General features: G+C 38.7%; 1 protein-coding gene across 3 annotated transcripts in view; it reads left to right on the top strand.

The window, feature by feature from the left end:
- The first annotated feature begins 767 nt into the window (after positions 1-767).
- The window catches only part of KCNMB2 (potassium calcium-activated channel subfamily M regulatory beta subunit 2), a 303911-nt gene continuing 280697 nt past the window's right edge, over positions 768-23981 (top strand). For 2 of the 3 annotated variants that reach the window (XM_061415448.1, XM_061415432.1), the window contains exon 1: positions 768-989. The gene's annotated coding sequence lies outside the window, so the exon portion shown is untranslated. Of the gene's footprint in view, positions 990-1568; positions 1947-23981 lie in introns of those variants that run through there. The other variant, XM_061415455.1, reaches the window with a different exon arrangement.

Raw genomic sequence — 23981 nt, 5'->3', positions numbered from 1 at the left:
AGTGGTGTGAGTTACTCCAATTACAAACTGAAAATGAGGTACTAAAGACAATAATTCTGTATTCCCCAGACTCCTTAAAACTGTGAAATTTAATTACTTGGCTAAGAAACAGTTTCTCTTGCATGATCATGAGGCTAGTGAAAGGTTTTGGACAAAATACAAAAAAATTACTTTTTTTCTACTTTAAGAACTGAAAATTTGAAAAAGCCTTTTTGTCCTACCAACATAATGGGAGCAGAATTATTTTTTGAACTTTAAATTGTAATATTTTCTGATTTTGCCCTGGGGAAATCACTGTAAGAATACTTAATCAGAATGAAATGTGTTTACAGTTTGTGATACAAGGAGATTTTCTCACTAAGTCACACTTTATTTTTGAAAAGAAGTTGTGACCAGTCAAATAGCAGCTAAAATTCACATACAATTAGGGCAGAATAAAACCAACAACCAGAAGTTTAGGAAAGGAAAAAACAGAGAGAAAGGAAAAAATACGTCTTTAAAAAAAAATCAGATATCTGAGCAATTCAGATATTCAGTTCTTGCATATAATAAATAATGGATGCTATAATCATAACAATATTTCCAGATAACAAAAATACCAGTAATTAAATAGTGTTGATCTGCAATCATCTCCTTTGAGATTTTGTTTTGCAGTAGTTTTTGTTTGTTAATCCCACCTCATTTTCACTTCTATAGGCCAGTATAGTAGAGTTCCCTTCTTATTCCATCTGCCGCTTTCTCTAAGCCCCTCCCCTGGAGCAGACCACTTGGTTTCCATAGTAACCAGTATAAAACTTACTGCTCCTAGGGTAGCAGGAAGGGAGAGAGAGCAGAAGGAAAAGACTAAACCTGAGTAGTGGAAGTAGATCACATCCTCTGCGATACTGTGAGCCACCAAGAACTTTCTTCTGCCTCCCTACTTGGAGAAGTACATAGAACTTTTCAGAGTAGCACTTCTAGCAAGTAATTACCGTCTTCTCTGACCAATGGTAAGAAATCCCTCTTCCACCTTCCATGATTACAACGGTCCAAAGTGGATCAAGGTAGTGTACACTTCCCCATCCCTTGCACCCATCATTCATTCTTTCCATTTGGACAGTAGAGCCGGGCACATGACTGCTTCAAACTGGGACTTAGAGCTTTGTAAATTAGTATGAAATAATGTGCTCATCGATACTTTCAATCCCTTTGATAACTAATTTGAAATTTTATGTAAATGTATGCCCTGAATCCTACCTCCTCGGTAATGAGGAGAACGTTTCCTATGGGGACTGATTCTTTTACCTAACTCCAGAGAATTCTTATTTTTGTAACTGAGAAGGGAAGGATTCCCTTGCTGGGAGTGAGAATTGTTTGGGGAATCCTAGAATGCTTATTCTCAACTTCACTTTCCATGTAAAAACACCAATTTGCAAAAGGAATTCTCTCTCCTGTAGTTAAAAAGAATTTGGCAATGTGATCCAGTAGGCAGGGTGGTGTCGATCTCAGTCTCGGTAAGGAAGTCTGAGCCCTCTCTCTCTTTTTAATATGAGAATTTGAAAGCAGTGGGGAACTGATGTTGGACCTATCACAGCATTGCTAACAGACAGCCTATTACAGTATTTAATAAAAACAGAAACAGCGTGCCCATCATAGGCTAATAAATCCTACCTCCTGCACGCTTTAAAAACAGTAAGAAGCAGCTTTAACGGAGCTTCAGATAACTAATTTCAAGCATGGCTGTCTAGCGTGCCTGTCACTCCTATTGTCCTTCCAAACTCTTTCAGACATTTTGAGCAGGGAGTATTAAAGCTATGAGTTAGCAAGGGTTGTGACATTAATGGTCCAGGAAGGCTTTAGGCACAAGAGGTAATGATGATTACCGGTGGCTATTTGGAGGACTGCACTGGATCGCTGTCATTAAAAATTAAGCGTGGCTTTTGAGGAAGATGTGACAACTACCGGAGGTAGGATTTGCTTGTAAAACAAAGGAATCTGTTGCTGTTTCGTGCTTTTTTGTTTGCTCTGTGCCGTGTGGGTCGTGAATTGCAGGCAGGTGCAGAGTGAGAAGCAGGAAGGGGAGAGAGGGAGTGGGAGACCGATCTGCTTAAAGCAAAACACAGTGGATACTATTATGTTTTATGGCAGCAATGCCTCGAGGACAAACTGGCTCCAGACTCTTAGCCTGCTGAGTGTGCATTCCACGTTGCTTTTCCCATGGAGTAGAATGCTTAGAGGTCACGGAGAAAACAGTTTGCTTCTTATCTGTGGTGCCAGCTGGGCTGTTGGTAGGGTTGAGCGAGGACTTTGGTGGGTGGGAGGCATAAAGGTCCAAGAAAAAAAAAAGAGGAAGCTGTCCTTAAGACTTGAAACCTGTTAGATAAATATTTTATTCCTATGATCAGTGTGTTTTGATAGCCAGAGACTAATTTTTTTAAAGGGAAATTAGAAGATTACGGTGGATTTCCCTGATAAAATTACTTTGAATTTTATCTATTATAAAAGAAAATTGGGTACCTTCATCCATTTTGCATATTGAAAGGCTGATCCACACTGTATAAATGGTTTGGTTAAAGCAGATCAAGAGTTTTGCACTAAAGAAGGGGCTTTCTCTCTGTTCCTGCTCTTGCTTTTAAACAACTGCCAGGGCTGCAGATGGAAATGGTGATTTGTTAGAGGTTATGGACTTGGTTCAGTTTTTTTTCCTTTTTTTTTTTTAAAGAACAGCATAAAAGCACAGTCCTCCTTGTGAGATGAGAGGGGCAGTTGGGTTCCAAAGTCCAGTGGATAATGAGTGGATTTGCAGGGGGAACTTACACTGCTTTGTACTTTATTATGGGATCAGTATAGCTCAATCAGCAACGGAAATGTCAGGAAATCATAAGCTTTTTTTTTTTTTTTAAGCAAAAAATGCAATGATCAAAAGCCAGTGTTTCTCCAAGTTGATGTATGGTGCAAGTTTCAGTATTTGTCATTGCATGTGACCCTCAATGTGAAGTGGCAGAAACGTAGTGACTGAATTGCTCCGTGCTATTGTGTTATTTCTCTATTAGACTTCACAAACTCCAAGATGTAAAGATGTTACTTTAGGTTTTGAAAAACTATATTCTGATGCATTGTTTTGGTTATAATGAATGGTGAAGATACATAGAATAATTGTATATTCATAAAAGAATGTACTATTTTTCAGTATATCTCAAACTTCTATAGTAATGTAGTATTAAGTAGAAATAAAAGTGACAGACAATTATGTTTTCAGCTAAATACTAGAATCAAGGCTAAGTGGGGCTTTTTCTCTTCTATGATGCAGTTGAGTTTGCAAATTTGTGACTTCTGTGTATTCACAAACACAAAGTTGAAATCATTGCCCTGTAGTGTGTGGCATCTATGCTTAAAGTTGTGTGTTCCTTTATCCTAATAGTGTGATGATTGTTACTGAACCAAACTCCCTTGGCTAGTCTTTATGTGACCAAGAGCACATGTCCAAAAAACAATCGTCAGAATATCTAGTGCAATTGAGGGGTATGACATTGTTTTCTGCTTCTCTGGGGCTAGTGGAATGTGTGACCTTGACCTTGTAAAGTCTCATTCTCTAGCCAATTGTGTTCACCAATCAAGAGCTCATATACAGAAAAAGAGAGTTCATAATACATAGACAGAAACACACACATTTAGTCACTACTGTCAGATTACAACTGAATATTGTTTCTATTGTTTTCATTAGTTCTGGTTTTACCAATATCTTCTGAATCTAATCTAATTAGGCAGTTATTTTAGAGGCAATCTAAGACATCAAAGTTGTTAACAGAAGGAATTATTTTGCAGTGGTCATACCCATAACATTTTACTGATCAACTAAAATCACTTTTCATAATTTTTACAGATTTGTGGGGAAAGGCTCTATATAATATTTTGGTGGTGTATTTGTTTATACTGAAATCCCTACACCATGAAAATTACAGGGGAAATATGATTTTTTTTCTTTCTCTGGTAGGGAAAGCCAAACCAAGTAATTTAGTCAAAATAACCTATTTTGTGTCACAAGTTAATTTCATTACCTGTTTATATAAACAGATATCAACCAAAACATTTCCAAATATCCTTTCCTTTTAGTTTCTGCTACATCTAGTAATGAAAAAGCAACAGTGCTCCAGTTACACAGAAAGCAAGTGTGAAATCTACCCTGACATGAAAAAATAAGCAAAGCTTTGGTCAGACTTTTTTTTCTCAGTCCCCACGGGTAACCCAGCCCTTGTATCAGTCACCAAGACACAAGTTACTAAGGCCAGTCTCATCATCTTTCTTCTCTGTTCCTCTCATATACACACCCAGTCATCATTCTACTTTATCAGTAGATATCAGACCAGACGTTTCTCAAACTAGCACAATCTTCTCTTTGATCATCTCTCTCCTTGTACCAAAATATGAAAATTAAATCTAAAAATATTCCTGCTATTATATAAAATTAAACAGAAGACCACAATAATGCACATATAATCCTGATTTTGATATATATGTGTGTGTGATAAAAAACTAGAAAAAAGCTGCACCAAAATGTTGGCAGTAGTTATCTCAGTGTGGTATTATTGATGTATTTTATTCTTTTTATTTATTTGTTGTGAAGATTTTTAGAGTTCTTAATATTTTTTCAAAAAGAAAATATTATATTAATTGTCAAAGATTACCATCAAAATTTATCCATGTTTTTTTCCCAACCATGCTGACATCTTTTCTCATTATCATACATTATATCACACACTATGTCTTCCCCCTAAATTCTAAAGTAATTTTTTGATCCAAGCAAGACTGAGGAGAAATTCTATTTCCTATTAGACACCTTCCTCCTTGGGTTTCTTGTAACATCATGAAAAATTCAGCATCACCTTTTCTCAGAGACTGATTCCTACCTCAACTTAGATTTCTTAGAAAAGGAGAATGTGTGTGTGTGTGTGTTTAATTCTATAGACAGAGTAATTTTTTTAATATCCATCATTTACTGGTTCCTCATTATCTCCTAAATGTTGAAATGTTGGACTGATTCGTGACTCAGTTATAAATCCCTTTTTTATCTCTCCTGTTGTTCAGTTGCTAAGTTGTGTCCGACACCGTGCAGCGCCACAGACTGCAGTGCGCCAGGCTTCCCTGTCTCTTGTCTATATACTTACTCCTAAATGAGTCTCAGGTCCTTAGAAACTATAAACATCTCACAAATTCTAATTCCTAACCTAGACTTTTCCCCTAACTTCCAAACTTACATATTCAATTTCTTACAAAACTTAAATGCCTTATAAGCACCTTCTACTTAACATGCTGAAAGTCAAATTTCTGAATGTTTCCTCCCATATTTCCCCCATGTATGTAAGTAGAAACTCTATTCTTCTACTTACTTGAGTCCTATTTGAATCTTCTCTTCCCTTGACACACCACAAATAATCCCATTGCCTCCACCTTTAAACTGTACCTAGAATTCAACTACTTCAATATTCCCACTATAACCACTCTGGGCAAGTTATCACCAACTCTTAGTTTACTACAATGTTTTCACCACTGATCTTTTGCTTCGTCCTCCCTGTGCTCCCATGTACCTATTCTATTCTGTACCCAACATCAGTGGACATTTCAAAATTGGTTATATCATAATATCTTTTGCTCAGAAGTCTCCAATATCTTCCCATCTTATTTTACAGATAAAACCCAAATCCTTCCAATGGCATACAGGCCATGCATGATCAGCAGCTGGGTTCCTCTCTGGCCCCTTCTGCTATGACTGTACTTCATTTCAGCCATACTGACCTCCCGGCTATTCCTCAAACATGCCACACACTCAAACCCCAGAGCCTTTAACGTTTCTGTGCTTGCAAAATTCTTCCCTCCATAGCTATTGATTAAGTTTCTCACTTTCTTCTGGTCTCAGCCAAATGCCACTTTGTCAGAGAAGACTTCCCTGAAAACCTTGTTTCAAATCACACCCCTTGCACAGTTCTGATTCCTAGTCCCCTGATTTTTCTCTATAGTATACCAAAGAATTCCTCCACATATTGTACGTTGAGTTTTTATTGCCTGTCTCTCTCCTATTAGAATGTAAATGCTATGAGAGTAAGGACTTTGTTTTGTTCCCTGATGTATCCTATAGCACCAATAGTCAAGTGAATGAATAAACTGTTGAATGTAGGAACTGAACGTTTTCCCCCATCAAAATCCATTGTGTTAGACTCCACGCAGAAGTTTTTCAACCTCAGGGTCTAATCTTTATGTCATAATATCTTTTCTTTTTTTCAAAAAAAGATACTGAACACCTTGAAGAAAGTCAAGGAGATTTATCAAGATGATTTTCTTTTTCCTCTCTACATAGGAAGGAAAATAATCACATCACTGATCCCAATCTATGTCAAAGCAAATAAAAATTCAATTTGCCTCAATTTGATCTTATCCAAAAGTTGACTTCTATTTCAAAAAGGCATCTTCACAGATCTCTATAAATGACTGAGGACACAGACGCATCCTCCATTTCCTGTGCTCTTCTGGTGATGGGGAAGGGGTGGCAAAGCTAGGCTGAAAGGTACAAGTGGAGTCAGTATGCCTCCCTGAGCCTACAAGGCCCGGTGTCCTGTGTGGCACTAGGAATCAATCAATAACAATCAACAACTGTACTATTCGCTTACATGCATTTCTTTCTCTCAAAATCAGCATGATCAGTCTCCTGGTCTGGTTAACAGTGATCTCTTTAACACTCATAAAGTACACATTTTCAAATAAGCTGTAACAAAAGAATCTTATTTTCCCAATTGAGTACAAATAATAATTCCCAGTATTCTTGAATGCTCTATAGTGAAGAGAAGTGTAATCTGAAAAGGATATAAAATCTGAGACAAACATAGGCTTTAGGAATAGACAGGTTTGGTCTGAAACTTACCTTTTTCACTTCATAGCTGTGTGACCAGATTTTAATCTTAACAAGTCTCAGTTTCCTCACTGGTAAATGGTGATAATAATACCTACTTCTTTGGGTTAAAGATTAAATGTGATAAAGTATGCCAGTGCCCCCATTAGAGTACTGGGCACAGAGGAGATGCTTAAAAAGTAATAGAGTTCTCATTGTCATTTAATCTTTACAGTGTGTCAGAGTAGTAAATATACTTTTCATTGAACAGGTAAGAAAACCAAGGTGTAGAGAATTTAATCATTAAAACTGCTCAAGGTCAAAAAACTAGTAAGCTATTGAAATTTACTCTCCCTTCAGCCATAGAGACTCCTAATACATAGGATGTCAGATTAACTATCTTTAATATATTTAGTGAGTAAAGGCTGCCAGTGATTAGGGAAATTTTTTTTAAAGGGAGAACCTGAAGAAAAGATTTTTCTCTCCTCTATGACCATGTGTATGCCTCATGGGTTCTTTCCTTAAACAAAAAGTAGACTCAAACTGCAATGAAACTACTTAAATGAACGCTAACTTGCTTCTTAAGAAAAACCTCAGTCTCTAGAATGCAGTATAATGCAGCATGGAAACATCAGTTTCACCACCGTGAAGACCCTAGTTTGGATCCCAGATCTGCTCATTCCTGTTGTTTAAACTTGGTTTCAGTCTCCTTTTCCTCAGCAGAATGCAGATAGTCATAGAACACACTGGGGTCATGAGGATTGAGTGAGATAATCTATGCATAGCTGTTAGCCCTGTGCTTGGCACAAATCAAGTACATGACACATATTACCTATCACCACTTTAACTATCATTACCTAAAATGAACTTTAAACATTATATGTATTATGACATGGCCTTTCCAGGTGGTGCAGTGGTAAAGAATCTGCCTGCCAATGTAGGCGATACGGGAGACTCTGGTTCAATCCATGGATCAGGAAGATCTCCTAGAGGAGGAAATGGCAACCCACTCCTATATTCTTGCCTGAAAAATTCCATGGGCAGAGGAGCCTGGTGGCCTACAGTCCATGGGGTCACAAAGAGTCGGACACAACTGAGAGTCTGAGCATGCACATATTATGACACTGAGAGTTTTGATTTCAAGTATCTCTTTAGTTCTTACCTCTTGCTTCTACATGCCTCTAAGCTCATTCAGTAGATATCATTTAAGAGTCATTTAAGCATTTAGACATCATATAAGAATTCAAGGTGTTTGAGCATCTGGTCAGCACTAGAAAAAGAATTTCCTGAAATGTATGACATTTGCTCATTTCTTATTAGAAATAAAATGAGAGGTGCAAATTTGGAAAAATCAAGAAAATATCTGCTTTTTGAGCTATGAAACCAAATTTTAAAGATTTGGTTTTAAAGGACTTTAACCAAGTGTCTTTCTTCAGCCTTGTTGAGCTCCAGTTTCAACATTTCCTGTCTTCACTCTGCTTAAGGCTGTATGGGCTGAATTACTGGTAAACTGAATGCATCATCACCCAACATGACTTTTGTGCAGGGCGTGCATGAAATTGGCAATTAGCATTATCAATTATTCTAGATTTATATTACTAAATTCTTAATGCATAGCAATTTAACTTCATTTAATTGCTCAATAGAAATGAGCACCACCAATTAAACTATTGGGAAACTCAAATACTAATCTACTACATAGGCTAAACTTGAATCAGTTCTGAACTTCATCCTGCACCAAACAACGTCTCAGATTTCATCTTCTTGAAGGTTGGTTTGGGCCAGTAACTATTGTATTGTATGGATGTTTCCTTTAATATTTTGTCATTTCTCAAATCCACATGCTTAAGTGCGACTGGTCCCAACAGTGATAGATCTCTCCAAAAATGGAGACGTGACACTGTCATAAAAATGTCACAGATTTTCAAGGTTTGACTTTTAAAAAAATCTTCACAAGAAATTGCTCCTTTTTGCTCTAAAATACTCTACATATTTCTACCGTGGCCCTTAGCATACTGTGCTATAATCTTTGGTTCACTTATCTGCTTGCCTCCTCCCCAGTGAAATTCTAAGTCCCTAGAGGTTAAGGACTGGGTCATAGTCATGACAGTATTTCCAGTGCCTAGTAGAGCTCCTGGCAGTGGCTAATGCTCAATAAGTATTTCTTGAATAAATGAATCAATTGTGTCTGTATTAGATTTCTTTCTTGAATAAATGAGTCAGTGATGTCTATACATACAGCAGAAAGTGAAGAAGAGCTAAAGAGCCTCTTGATGAAAGTGAAAGAGGAGAGTGAAAAAGTTGGCTTAAAACTCAGCATTCAGAATACTAAGGTCATGGCATCTGGTCCCATCACTTTATGGCAAATAGATGGGAAACAATGGGAACAGTGACAGACTTTATTTTGGGGGGCTCCAAAGTCACTGCAGATGGTGACTGCAGCCATGAAATGAAAAGACACTTGCTCCTTGGAAGAAAAGTTATCACCAACCTAGACAGCATACTAAAAAGCAGAGACATTACTTTGCCAACAAAGGTCCATCTAGTCACAGCTAGACTACAGTTTTTCCAGTAGTCACGTATGGATGTGAAAGTTGGACTATAAAGAAAGCTGAACACCAAAGAATTGATGCTTTTAACTGTGGTGTTGGAGAAGTCTCTTGAGAGTCCTTTGGACTGCAGGGAGATCCAACGAGTCCATCCTAAAGGAAATCAGTCCTAGATACTCATTGGAAGGACTGATGCTGAAGCTGAAACTCTGATACTTTGGCCCCCTGATGTGAAGAACTGACTCATTTGAAAAGACCCTGTGCTGGGAAAGATTGAAAGTGGGTGGAGAAGTGGCAACAGAGGATGAGATGGCTGGATGGCATCACTGACTCAATGGACATGAGTCTGAGTAAACTCCAGGAGTTGGTGATGAACAGGGAGGCCTGGCGTGCTGCAGTCCATGGGGTCACAAAGAGTCGAACACAACTGAGCGACTGAACTGAACTAAACTGAACTGATGTCTACACTAGGTTTCTTAGTATCCACTTTGACCCAAGGAGGGTAAATGACCAAGTGGACAACTCAGTCATGCACCTCAGAAACAGAGTGCCGCATGGAAGGAACTGTGTTTTAATAGTGAAGCCTGGCCCTTCCATGGGCTTACTCGCTTCTTGTTCACCTGTTGTCCCACCTCTTTTTACACTTAGGTCCTTTCCGGTGCGTTAGTGGCTGTTCCTCCGTCCTTTCCTTGCTACTGTCTATCCAGTCACTACCCTATCTTGTGAAGAGTATGATGGGACGTTCCATTCAAAGCCAACTTGGAGTCTGACAGCCTCAGACAGCAAATTCCTAAACTCCTCCTCATCAAAGCCAGGGTGACAGACGAGCCTGGGTGAGGATTTCAGCTCGCTGGGAGGGGAGGGAATAAATCACTTGTCAAAATACCAAGCCTGTCGACTTCTTAGGAAAGAAAGAGAAGATGCTTATATTACTAGATGGGAAGGCTTTGGTTTGCATTTGCCAGCGTTTGTACTAAATGAGGAAAATGTCAGATGAATCCCACATGCAGGTTCCTTGTCATCTTGGTGTTTTCCTGTGTGAAATTAAAACTCCATAACACTCTGGACATAAAAGCTCATTTTCAGCGTTCAATAATTCCACTTAATGAGTAAAAAAGAATAGTTAGGCAAGTAGTAAAATATATAACTACATTTTAAAGTATAATTTTAGACTAGATAATTAGGTTGCAAACTCTTTGAGAGCAGGCACTATGTTTTTTACAATTCTCAGATGAATAGAACTGTATTAAATATATATCATGCTTTTAAAGTAACTTTTTGACTGATACACACTCCCCTCTTAACGCTATGCTGTTGTTCAGTTGCTCAGTCATATTTGACTCTTTGTGACCCCATGGACTGCAGCATGCTAGGCTTCCGTATTCCCCGAGGTAAAGCCACATTACAGAAGTTATATTACCATGATAAGAATTTAACATCTAATCATTATTTACCAGGCTGCTGGACTGGACATTTAGGGTTCTAGAAACTACACTAGTCTTAATTCCACTGGACCCTCTTCGTGCATGACGGTGTAGACAAGGCTGTTATGGAAGAGGAAGGAAAGAAGGGCTTGTGAATCGTGAGGTTGCCCGTTATTCATAGAATTGTATTAACTCACAGGCATTTGCAATTGGAAATGATTTACAAAACCAACCCATGTAGGCTTCTTCTGAAGGAGGATTCAATTTGGAACTTGGTCAAAACAAAGCCTTTACAACCCTATGCAGGTCTGGGGGATTCCACTGTATTTTGTGACATAGTTCAGGACTTTAAAAATAATTAGTTTGGTTTTGTCAGACTAATTTTTTTATTATTATTATTGTTTAATTTTTTTAACTGGGAAGCTGGTAAAAGTCATGTGCCTGACTCCATAATTCTTATCTACAAAAGTAAAGTATCTTTCAAAGTGAAACTCAGAAAGTTGAAAAATAGGCAGCAATTCAAATGCAAATCTAGAACTTTTCTTGCTCTGCATCAGATGCAGAGGATCAGTGTGGCCACGCTACATAAAGCACTTTATGAAAAGGAGAAAGAAACCCTTGGTAAATCTTTCCCATGACATAATTTTTGAGTTTGGTTGTGTATGAGCACCCAAAAATGTCTGACCATAGGAAGAATTTGTAGCTCTATGAAGCTGAACTATAATTTTCTCAAAGGGATTATATTTCTGAGTAAATCTGGGACCACTGATTTTCTTTGGATATTTTTTAATTTTCCATTTATTTCAAATGAAGAAACTGGAGGCAGGATGGGGAGGGGACAACAAGCTGAAATCCAGAAGAAAATAATACCTAACTTTAGACAAAATTGCAACAGGACTGGTCCAGTTTCTTCCTCTCTGTGAGGATGATCAATGACTGGTTTAACTTCACTTCCTGGTGGTTTTTTTTGATCCTGTGTGGTGCTTGGGAACAGCCATGTGGGGCTCTCTGTGTAGACAACTCAAGGTAACTATTTGCTTTAAAAACATAAAAATAGAACAGCACAGGACTCAATTCTCTGCTGGAATGAATCAAAAGAAAAGAGAGAGGGAAATAAAGTTCATATCAAAAGGAAAAGGAAGGCCTAGATAATATGTTACCAAATTTGAGAAAATCTTTCCAGGTGTATAAAAGACAACAATAGCCCTGATGTGGAGAAAAGTGGCTAGAGAATATCTATTACGACCTGCTTCTCAATCTTCCAGGCCTATTTCCTCATTGACAAGTGGATTTATTATTGCTAAACTGAAACTGGAAAAAGAAAAAAACTTGGTACAAAGAAAACAGAAGATGATTCATGTCTATATGAAAAGTTGCCTGTGTGCAATTTTGATTTCAGATAGTTTAGTAGAAGATTCTTCCCATTGGCCTATAAATGTGTTCAGGTGTCCATGTCCGTGCTTAAAAAAAAAAAAAATTCTATTCTCCATCTTCCCACTCTTTATAAGTCCTCATTTTATATCTGCATTCCTTCAAGTATTCATTCATATATTTAACAAAACTGAGTTGAACTTTCACTGTGGACTAAACACTGTGATGGGTTTGGGGGTTACAATGTTGAGCCAAATCAAAACGAAGCCTTCCCCCTCAACCATGGAGGTGACAGTCCTGAATGAGAAAGATAGTATTCAGATGGTCCCACAAATAAATATACAATCTCAAAGGTAATAAACACTAAGATTATTTAATTGGAGACATTAGGGTAGGGTAGTCAAGGATGTCAGGGAAAGCTCTGAAAAGGTGATGACTGAGTTGTTTAATGAAGAAGCATAAAAGTGAAAGCAAAAGAGCAAGTGTAAAAGCAGCAGAGATGAGAAGAGAAGCTTTCTAGGCAGAGAGAAAGCATGAGCAAAGGCTAACCAATGGCTGTTCACTTATTCAACATCGACCAAGTGCCAAGTGTGTGTGTGTGTGTGTGTGAGGGTGGGGGGGGTGCGGGGAGAGGGGGAATTTCTGGCCCTTATGGAGCTTGTTGTTGTTCAGTTGCTACGTCGTGTCTGACTCTTTGCAACTCCATCAACTGCAGCATGCCAGGCTTCCCTGTCCTTCACTCTCTACCAGAGTTTGCTCAAACTCATGTCCATTGAATTGGTGATGCCATCCAACCACCTCATCCTCTGTTGCCCACTTTTCCTCCTGCCCTCAATCTTTCCCAGCATCAGAGTCTTTTCCAATGAGTCGGCTCTTCACATCAGGTAGTTACATTCTAATGAAAATTAGTAAATTAAAAAATTAGTAAATAGATAAAAAGGAAGCCTGTTAGAGAGAGTAGATGAGGACTGTGCCTCTAATAGATGGCCAGTATGGCTGGAGGGCAGGAATCAAGCAACATGTAGTTAAAGATAAGGCTGGAAAGGCAGGAAGAGCTTGGCTAGTTAGGACCTTGCTGGCCATGTTAAGTGTTTGCTGCTCTTTATTCTAAGAGCAGTGGAAAAGTATTCACGATGTTAAACAGGGAGCTGACTAGATACTTGTGCTTTGCAAAGGTATCTCTGCTGCAATGTGATGATCAAAAGGGAGAAGATCAGGAGTGGACACAGAGAAGCCAGTTGAAAGGCTATAGTGTAATCCATATGATGGTAGCCTGGACCAGGAGGCAGAATGATGGTAGAAAAGTGGACAGAAGGGGACGTGTGTAGGCAGTCACATCAGAGAGTTGGTGAGGGGCTAATTTTGAGAGTAGATGGGTGAAGAAGGAGGTGTCAAGGATAACATTAGATTTCTGGCTTGAATAACTGATAGATGGTGAGGTTATGGAACACTGGAAAGTGACTGGAGTTTGCTTTCATCAAACAACATTTTGAAATTGTGGTTTGTACTTACTGTCTCCGCTTTATGGCTCCTCATTTATTTTTAAGGCACCGGTGCATCATTTCTGACCACACTGCATTCCTGTGACTGCCCTCTTCACCCTTTCTAAGAATCCTTTATCATCCAATTTGTTGACCTTTTCACAACCCCCAGGATTCTTGATCACAGCATTCAAAACTGTGGACTATCCTCTCTCTTTCCCTGTCTCTCTTTCTCTCTCTCTGGCTCTCTCTCTAATTTTTTTTTCTCCCTTGAAATCCTTTCTTCCCTTGACTTTAATCATGTTTAACTTCCCAGGTCCCCTACTGCCTTATGATTTTTTCCTATCTTTCCTCTTTACTGGGTCTTCTTTTTCCTTTTCTATCTTTTTACATTCTTTCAGTAATTGAAAGTATTACCTGTCTACACCTATAGCTTAAACCGTCTCTCTAAGTGTGACCTGGCCCCTAAGTCAAGTCCTGTGCTGCCTGCTACCTGGTAGACATTTCCCTCTGGCTGCCATTTTACACTGTGAAATTCATTTGGCAAAACTAAATTCATGTTAAGACCTAATAAACCCACTCTGTTTCATGTTTCTATTCATTGGGCCACTTGTTACCCAGGTTTTGACACCAACCATGGTCTTTGAATCCTTTTCTAACTGTAGACCTAACCAACCTGAGTCCTATTGATTCTTCCTACAAAATATTTTTTACATCTGTGCCTTTTATGCCTCCCTATGCAAATGAGAACCTTCATTCTCACACCTTGGTTATGAGGATAGTTTGCTAGCCATTCTCCTTGCTCCTGGTCTGATTTTTCAAAATGCTGTCCTTAAATCACCTACACAAGAATGACCAGGGAAGTTTTTAAAAAATATCAGTTTATGTGGCTTACGTTTAATCAGAATTTTTTGGGGTGAGACCAGAAAGTTTATCGAACACCCAAAGTAGATCTATTACACATAAATTTTGAGAAAAACTGCTCAACCCTTGCCCAGCCTATTTCTTCTACATTCTCTACATTACCGAGAATGACCTTGGAGCTCCCCTAATCACAGCCCTTCCACGACTCTTGTTTAATCAAGCAAATAAAGTCTTCTCCCAGGATTGGAAATCAAGATTCTCTGATTTCTGGTATCCTGATAAGTTTCCAGCCTAATCTTTACCTTTCTCCTCTCACTCTGTGTTACAAGTTTGCTCCTTGGCCTCATGCATTTCTGACATTCAAAGACGGTCTCTCACCCACTTCACTGTCATCTGTCAAACTCCTACCAGCTCTCCAATGGCCCCTTCTGGATATAAACTTCTTCCATCCCTTTTCCATCTCCTTTACCCTTTGCATTCCTTGCCCTCCAATCTAGAAGGGACTTCTCTCCAGTCTTTGAACTCTTTCAGCAGATTTTACCTTTGGCTAGTTCCTATCACACATTAAAACATTTTTATTGTTTATATTATTCAATTTATAAATTTTATAAAGAGGGGAACTGTATTTTATAAAAAGACAGACTTAAGGAATAAAAAGGTGACTTGAGTTTGAATATCATCTAGTATGTGTCCTTTGGCAAATCATTTAACTTCTCTGAACTTTGTCTCTATTAGTTATATGGGATAGTATCACATACATTACAAGATTTTGTTCAATATAACAAGGTGTCTTTAAAACATTGAGCCATGTGAAATTTCCTATATTCAGTTATTTTCACCTACAGAAAAATGGTCATTTTATTAGTAGTAGTCATCTATATTTTAGAATGTGCTGTGCTGTGCTTAGTCACTCAGTTGTGTCTGCCTCTTTGTGACCCCATGGACTGTAGCCTGCCAGGCTTCTCTGTTCATGGGGATTCTCCAGGTAAGAATACTGGAATGGGTTGCCATGCCCTCCTCCAAGGGATCTTCCTAACCTAGGGATCGAACCCAGGTCTCCCACATTGCAGGTGGATTCTTTACCATCTGAGTCACCAGGGAAGCCCAAGAATATTGAAGTGGGTAGCCTATATCCCTTCTCCAGGGGATCTTCCCGACCCAGGAATCAAACCAGGGTCTCCTGCGTTGCAACTGGATTCTTTACCAGCTGAGGTTCCAGAGAAGCCTATATTTTAGTATACTTTTATTTAAAATATTCTTGTGTCCCATATTATGCTTTGCATTCACTTCATACCCCATCCCCTTGCCCACTGAATATGTGTATATAACCCCTTGCCCACTGAATATGTGTATATAACCCCTTGCCCACTGAAAGTATCAAACTATTGTTGTTTAGTTGCTCAGTCATGTCTGACTCTTTTGAGACCCTATGGACTGTAGCCTGCCAGGCTTCTCTGACCATGGGATTTCCCCAGGCAAGAATATTGGAGTGGGTTGCCATTTCCTTCTCCAGGGGATCTTACAGACCCAGGGATCAAACCTGCATCTCCTGCTTGGCAGGCAGATTCTTTACCCCTGAGCCATCGGGGAAGCCCTATCTATCTGTATATCTTTGTTATTGGCCTGAAGAGATAGAGAGAAAAGAACATTGCACAACATGAAGCAGGCAAACTATTAATCTCCCTCAGTGGTTGCCCTTGCCTGTTCCTTTTTCAAAGCAGGTGAACAAACAGCAATGTTAACAATAAGCTAAAGCAAGCTCTTTTCTAATGAGAGAATTCTGTTAAATAAAGGTCAGCAGGAAAAGTAATAACACTCATTGTCTCTTGTTTATGGTCCACCTGCGCATCACACAAACTTGCTCAAATTTCTCTCCTGAGCATTACCTAACCTAGAGTTTATCTAAATCAAATTACACTCCACCCTGGCTGGGATTCTTTACCATTAATCCACTAATCAGAACAGCAATGATGTTTTCAGATGCAACCTCTAAGGAAAATATGCACATTTTATCTCTTAAGCTGTCTTTCTCTACCCCTGCAATACTATGAAAAAGTCTCTGGACCAGTTAACCCAAAGGAAACTCTTAGTTTGAGAAAATCATGGTTATGTTGTTATAAAGGTAAATGAACAAGGAAGGAAGGAGTTTATGTTGTTTGTATGTTCTTACTTAATGGTGACTCTTTAGACTTAGCAGCCCAAAGAGAATTGTCTGTCTAATGTTCCCTTCGTAGAAAAATAATTTGTTTCAGCAAGGCATTATGCTAAAGGAGGTCCTCCAGGAGATTACAAATTTATCAGAAATTATTTCAAGTTGCAGGAGTTAAGAATGAGACAAATGCCTTAAGAAATGTACAGAGTACTTTGAGTATTTTAATAGAGAAATACTACAAATAGAAGCTAGTGTAAGTGAAAGAAAATGAAAGTCGCTCAGTCGTGTCTGACTCTTTGTGACCCCATGGACTATAGTGCATGGAATTCTCCAGGCCAGAATACTGGAGTGGGCAGCCTTTCCCTTCTCCAGGGGATCTTCCCAACCCAGGAACTGAACCAGGGTCCTGCATTGCATGGGGATTCTGTATCAACTGAGTTATGAGGGAAGCCCCAAATAGAAGCTAGGAGAGGACAAAACCCCAAGAAGAAACTGCAGGGTTAACAGGGTTTCAATCTCTCTACAGCAATTATGTGACAGTTAAGTTACACTAAGCAAGTTAGTTCACATCTATGTGCCTCAGTTTCCTCTTCCATAAAACAGGGCCATAATACACCTAGAGAATTTGTGTAAGTCACACAGCATCACAATGCAAGGGAGCTAGCACAGTACCGCACTCAGTGGCCTCTCAAAAAACGGCCCCTCTTGCTTTCATTAATGTGGGAGTAAGTCATCGTGTCAAATATTACAGAGTTCAAAGAGGTAGAAGGGCTTTGGATTCTGTGATTTGGGATTGTGAAGTAGGAGATCATTTTCCAAAACAAAGGTAGAGCATTAAAATCAGTTTCAATGGCATAAAAAGACTGAGCAGATGGTGAGGAAGCAGACCATTCTTTAAAGGAAATTTTCCCCCAAAGGAAAGCAAGACTGAGAGCAGCTGACAAAGAGCCAATAGGGACATAGGTTCTTTCTTTTGATAGGCTGGCCACGAGGGCCTCTTGGTAGTTGATGAACAAGCATCTTAATTTTCAGGTAACATGTTGAATTCACACTGAATTCATCTCCTAGAAGTCCTATAACTCTGGGCAGTGGGCATTATCACTCTTGTTTTAAGACAGGGAAACTGAAGTCCAAAGACATTGAAAGTCCTGCCCCAAGTCCCAGAGCAAATAATTGCAGAATCATCATTCCAGCCAGTTCCTCTGACTCTAACCCCTGGGCCACATTGCCTGCCTAAATATGGACCCACCACCTCTGCCTGTGGAGCCTGTTTCACCAATCACAGACATTTCCGGAGAAGATTTGGAGACAATAACCATGGAGAAATATTACCTCGTTTTTGATATGGTCACTGCTAACAAGACCTTAAAAATGTCCACAATGATACACACCATTTATCGAGCACTTTGTAGATGGCAGGCCCTTTATACAATATCGACTGTAGCTTGTGAGCCCATAGTAAGTTCAAGGCATTGTGCTAAGCATTTGACACACATTCTCTCATGCATACATCAGAACAGCTCCAGGAAATGAGTGCTCATAGTATTCCATTTTATGCTTGAGAAAACTGAGGCTCAGAGAGCGGTGGGCTTGCCCAAGGCAATACAACTTAAAAGTAGTGAAGCTGAGGTTCAAGACAAATCAGGCTGTTTCCCAAATTTTCAGGCATTTTATTTAACATCCACTGGCCATTTGACACATTTGCTGCCCTGGTGCCAACGTGCACAAGCTCCCCTGTGCAGGATGGACAGTGAGGTCCCAAGAAGACCATGCCCAGGGTTCAAGAAAAAACAGAGGGAAGCAGAGGACTCGTGCACAAAGGTCTTGCTAGCAGCTGACCCAGGCAATCTGCTTTCCTGTGGATTAACATCTATCTCTGCTCTCTCCTTACCCACTGAGTAAACCCCTAATGCATGGTGCTGGCCCTCAGCCAGATGCTGACCAAGGTTTACAGATATGACTCTAAATGATAACTGTCCAGGAATGATTTAACAGCACTTGCACCACCAGCTTCTACACTGAGAAGCAATAAAAGACAAAGGAAAGTTAAGCAAAGGAGCAAAATGATTCATAACAGATTTTACATTTTCTTAACATATCATCACACGATTTTTCTATTTTTTCCTTAATCTTATCTTTTGAATAACAAAACAAAACAAAAAAAATAATTCTATTCTTCTGCCAACCAACCTCCAAGCTAATTCAGGTTGACAACTCATTTCAGATAAAAAATAAATTATGTCCTAATTCTCTTTACCTAATACTTTCCATAACCTAATACATATCAGTGGCATCATAAGCTTTATTTCCTTCCCATCCCATTTTCCCAAAATTGACCTTGACCTTATCAGTGTAGTGCATGAGCTGCTTCCCTGTAAAATTACCTTTCCTCAGTCTAAGTAGAATTTGGATCACAGGTCCTTCCACTTCTATTGTTGTTTTTGTAACTGTTTTACTCAAGCAAACATAATAATTATCCCTGCTTTTCCTTAAATTTTAGAAATTTAAACACTCTATTACCCTGAAATTATTATAATTTGTATTCAAAAGTAATGACCTAATAAGCTATACATTTTAAGCCTCAGTGGTCTGCTGGATTTGTGAATAAATGCCACAGTCAATTCTAACAGCACCCTTAATAGTGTTTAGATTTCTTCCTTCTTACCTACGCAGTACAGTTTGATGTTATCTGTATTTCAAAGGCATATTAAGAGCTAAGGATTTCTTACTGGTATCTCCTCAATAAAGATTAACAAGAGAAAAAAAACCATCTTATGCCAAAGTGTTATCTCAGCTGAATTTTTATCACTGCTTGTCAACAAATTTCCTCTAAAATGATATCATATTAATTCATATTCACCAAAGCAAATCAATTTTAATAAAACATTAAAATGAAATTCAAACTGAACCTTCACCTGAAACATGAATTTCTAAATTGTTGTTCAACAAAAGTCACTTATGATTTATGACAGATATATGAAATGTGAGGAAGAAAACAGATTTTCTTTATTATCCTACCTAAGTACCATCTGGCATCATGCTAAAAAAAAATAAAAACCAAAGAATTTGATTTGGGGCTAGCCTTGGTCTGGATGTGTTTACAAGATTAGATGAAAAATTTTTGAAAGATGTACTAGATATTGGCCAACATAAATTTTTGAGGATGCCTATTGAGAACAAAATTAAAAAGCAGATACATGGGCAAGCCACTTGAGTGCAAGAAATGAGAGGGAGTGTGCCCCAGAGACAGAAAGGGACAGAGTATGGGGCTGAGGACAGGAAGGTCACCTAGCACTGGGCATTTGTTGGCTGGTTAACTTCAGAGATTCTTACACCAGGGATTGTTCATATTGGCTTTCCTGAAAATAAACTCAAGAGAGGTGATGGTAGGCAGAAAAGAGAGAGTAGATAACTGAAAGAAAGCATTGCAAAAGAATATCCCAGGACCAAACTATTTTAGCAAAAAATATTAAAATTAATAGCTAACATTTATTGACCAGACAGAATGTAAACCATAATCACAGAAAACTAACCAATCTGATTAGTTTAACTCAATGAAACTTGTCTAACTCAATGAAACTAGGAGCCATGCCATGTAGGGCCACCCAGGATGGATGGGTCATAGTGGAGAGTTCTGACAAAATGTGGTCCACTGGAGAAGGGAATGGCAAACCACTTCAGTATTCTTGCCTTGAAAACCCCATGAACAGTATGAAAAGGCAAAATGATAGAATACTGAAAGAGAAACTCCCCAGGTCAGTAGGTGCTCAATATGCTACTGGAGATCAGTGGAGAAATAACTCCAGAAAGAATGAAGAGACAAACCCAAAGCAAAAACAACACCCAGATGTGGATGTGACTTGTGATGGAAGTAAAGTCCAATGCTGTAAAGGCAATATTGCATAGGAACCTGGAATGTTAGGTCCATGAATCAAGGCAAATTGGAAGTGATCAAACAGGAGATGGCAAGAGTGAACATTGACATTTTAGGAATCAACAAACTCAAATGGACTGGAATGGGTGAATTTAACCCAGACGACCATTACATCTACTACTGTGGGCAAGAATCCCTTAGAAGAAAGGGAGTAGCCCTCATAGTAAACAAAAGAGTCCAAAATGCAGTACTTGGATGCAATCTCAAAAATGACAAAATGATCTCTGTTAGTTTCCAAGGCAAACCATTCAATTACACAGTAATCCAAGTCTATGCCCCAACAAATAATGCTGAATAAGATGAAGTTGAATGGTTCTATGAAGACCTACAAGACCTTCTAGAACTAATACCCAAAAAAGATGTCCTTTTTTTTATAGGGGACTGTAATGCAAAAGTAGGAAGTCAAGAAATACCTGGATTAACAGGCAAATTTGTCCGTGGAGTACAGAATGAAGCAGGGCAAAGGCTAGTAGAGTTTTGCCAAGAGAACGCACTGGTTATACCAAACACCTTCTTCTAACAATACAAGAGAAGACTACACATGAACATCACCAGATGGTCAATACCAAAATCAGATTGATTATATTCTTTGCAGCCAAATATGGAGAAGGTCTATGCAGTCAGCAAAACAAGATCACTCACCTAGAACCAGACATCCTGGAATGCGAAGTCAAGTGGGCCTTAGGAAGCATCACTACGAACAAAGCTAATGGAGGTGATGGAATTTCAGTTGAGCTATTTCAAATCCTAAAAGATGATGCTGTGAAAGGGCTGCACTCAATATGCCAGCAAGTATAGAAAACACAGTAGTGGCCACAGGACTGGAAAAGGTCAGTTTTCACTCCAATCTCAAAAATTGAATCAAAGTCTTGATTCACATTAACTCTGTATCTTTGGGTGAGTTGCTGGATTTTTCTGTATCTCCATTTATCTGAAAAATAGAGAAATAGAAAAATACTCTTAATCAATATTTTGAAGAAATTCCAAAAAACTGTATTTAATAATAACTTTAAGATGATATGGTTATAAGTAAATTTGAATGAATTTCTAATAAAGATTCAAAACAAATACTTATTAGATTTAAATCTTAAAACTTGAAACTATGCCTATTCCTCATATGTCATTAGAGAAAGTAACTTAAAATCACAGTGAGATTTAGAGAGTACATAACAATTTATATTTAAAGAAAAAATGTTTGTTCTCTCATCAGAATCACCTAAAACCATATTAGAAAAGATATAGATAAAAAAAAGACAATTACCTCCTTTTTCTCTGATATAGAAAAAGTCACCCAATGGTAAATCAATTTAATTGCACCCTATTCACAATTATTGGACCGCTTTCAAGACAAAGCACTTATGCTTTTGCTTCTTTTTTTAAAAAAATTAACACTACTTCTATTAAATTAGTATAATTTAAATTCACAATCAGTAGCCTAGTAAGATACTTAAAATGGGTAAAAAGATTCGAATGTGCCTCTCTGGCCTCAAGTTGTAAGCAAATAGTATTGATTACTACTCAGAAAAAGTACTATCTGTGTTAGCAAAAGCATATGGGTGTTACGTAAGGACATAGGTCCCTGCACATGACTTCATCATGGGTGGGAAGGTCAAGGGAGGACTTCCCAAGGTTGTCAAACAAAGTCTTCCTCAATTGTTAGCTGATGAGAATATATGACCAAGCCCAAAGTCCATGTTACTTTAACCTGGATTTCTCAAAGACAATGCTTTAGGATGAAAAGAGAGATGATATAAAGGGTGGACCTACAGACTATAGGAGCTGGCATATTAGAGCATCCTCACTCGCTGCAACTGAAAGCCCCCACGCTACCTCCTGCTCAGGTTGACTCTTTGGAGTCAACTGGAAAGCTGCAAGAACAATGAGAGTCCAGAGGAAGAATGCACAAGATATTTTTACTGTTTTTCAGCAATAAAACATCTCTTCACCATCCACAAAACTTTCCCTACCAAAGGGTCTGCTTCCCTGTCTATCAACTCACTGTGCACAACAGCAAATGATATGATTTAATCTAATGGAATCAAACAAGGTTATGAACATAAGATTTTTTTTATCTTTTTTTAAATCTCTTGGCCACACTGTGTGGCATGTGGGATTTTAGTTCCCCGCTGACATCAACCTGTGGCCCCTGCATTTGCAGCTCAGAATCCTGGCCAATGGACCACCAGCAAAGTCCCACGAGCATGAGCTTTTTCATCTGAATTTGATCTCTGCTCTTCCATTACTAGCTGTGTCACCTTGGGGAAGTCACTTCATGTTTTCACTACCAGTTTCTGAATCTGTGGATTCTCATAATACTGACCTTGGAGGGTCTGGGGAAGTTTGCACAAAATAACACATATAAAATATGTGCTGGTATGATGGGTGATCAATCCAAACTTGTCAGGATTATAAATGTATCACTTATTTTCATGAAGACCTGTTTCACCGTTACACTTACTGGGCATAACCATCTCCAATGTATTGTAATTGTGGGGTGTGCATGTGTATGTGTTATGAAGTATAGTTAACTTACAATGTTGTGTTAATATCTGCTGTACAGCAAAGTGATTCAGTTGTGTGTGTGTGTATATATATATATATATATATATGCTGTACTTAGTTGCTCAGATATGTCCAACTTTGTGTGACCCCATGGACTGTAGCCAGTCTGGTTACTCTGTCCATGGGAATTCTCCAGGCAAGAATACTGGAGTGAGTTGCCATGTCCTTCTCCAGGGGATCTTCTCAACCCAGGGATCAGACCCAGTTCTCCTGCATTGCAGGCAGATTCTTTACCATCTGAGTCACCAGGGAAGCCCAAGAATACTGGAGTGGGTAGCCTATATCCTTTCTCCAGGGGATCTTTCTGATCCAGGAATTGAACAGGGGTCCCCTGCATTGCAGGTGGATATATATATTTCCATTCTTTTTAATATTCTTTTCCATTATGGTTTATCACAGGATATTGAATATCATTCCCTGTACTATACAGCAGGACCTTGCTGTTTACCCATTCTACATTTAATAGTTTGCATCTGCTAATCCCCAACTCCTACTCAATCCCTCTCCCAACGTCTTTCCCCCTTGTCAATCAGAAGTCTGCCCTCTATGTCTGTGAGTCTGCTTCTGTTTCTTATATACTTTCATTGGTGTCATATTTTAGATTCCATATATAAGTAATATCATATGATATTTTTCTCTTTCTGACTTACTTCACTTAGTGTGATAACCTCTAGTACCATCCATGTTACTGCAAATGACATTATTTCATTCTTTTTTATAGCTGAGTAGCCACGTTTTCGGAGAAGGCAATGGCACCCCACTCCAGTACTCTTGCCTGGAAAATC

Source organism: Bos javanicus, chromosome 1 (assembly GCF_032452875.1).
Source record: "Bos javanicus breed banteng chromosome 1, ARS-OSU_banteng_1.0, whole genome shotgun sequence".
Lineage (NCBI taxonomy): Eukaryota > Metazoa > Chordata > Mammalia > Artiodactyla > Bovidae > Bos > Bos javanicus.
Note: the sequence above shows the minus strand (reverse complement) of the source record. Positions and strands in the feature narration are given on the sequence as shown.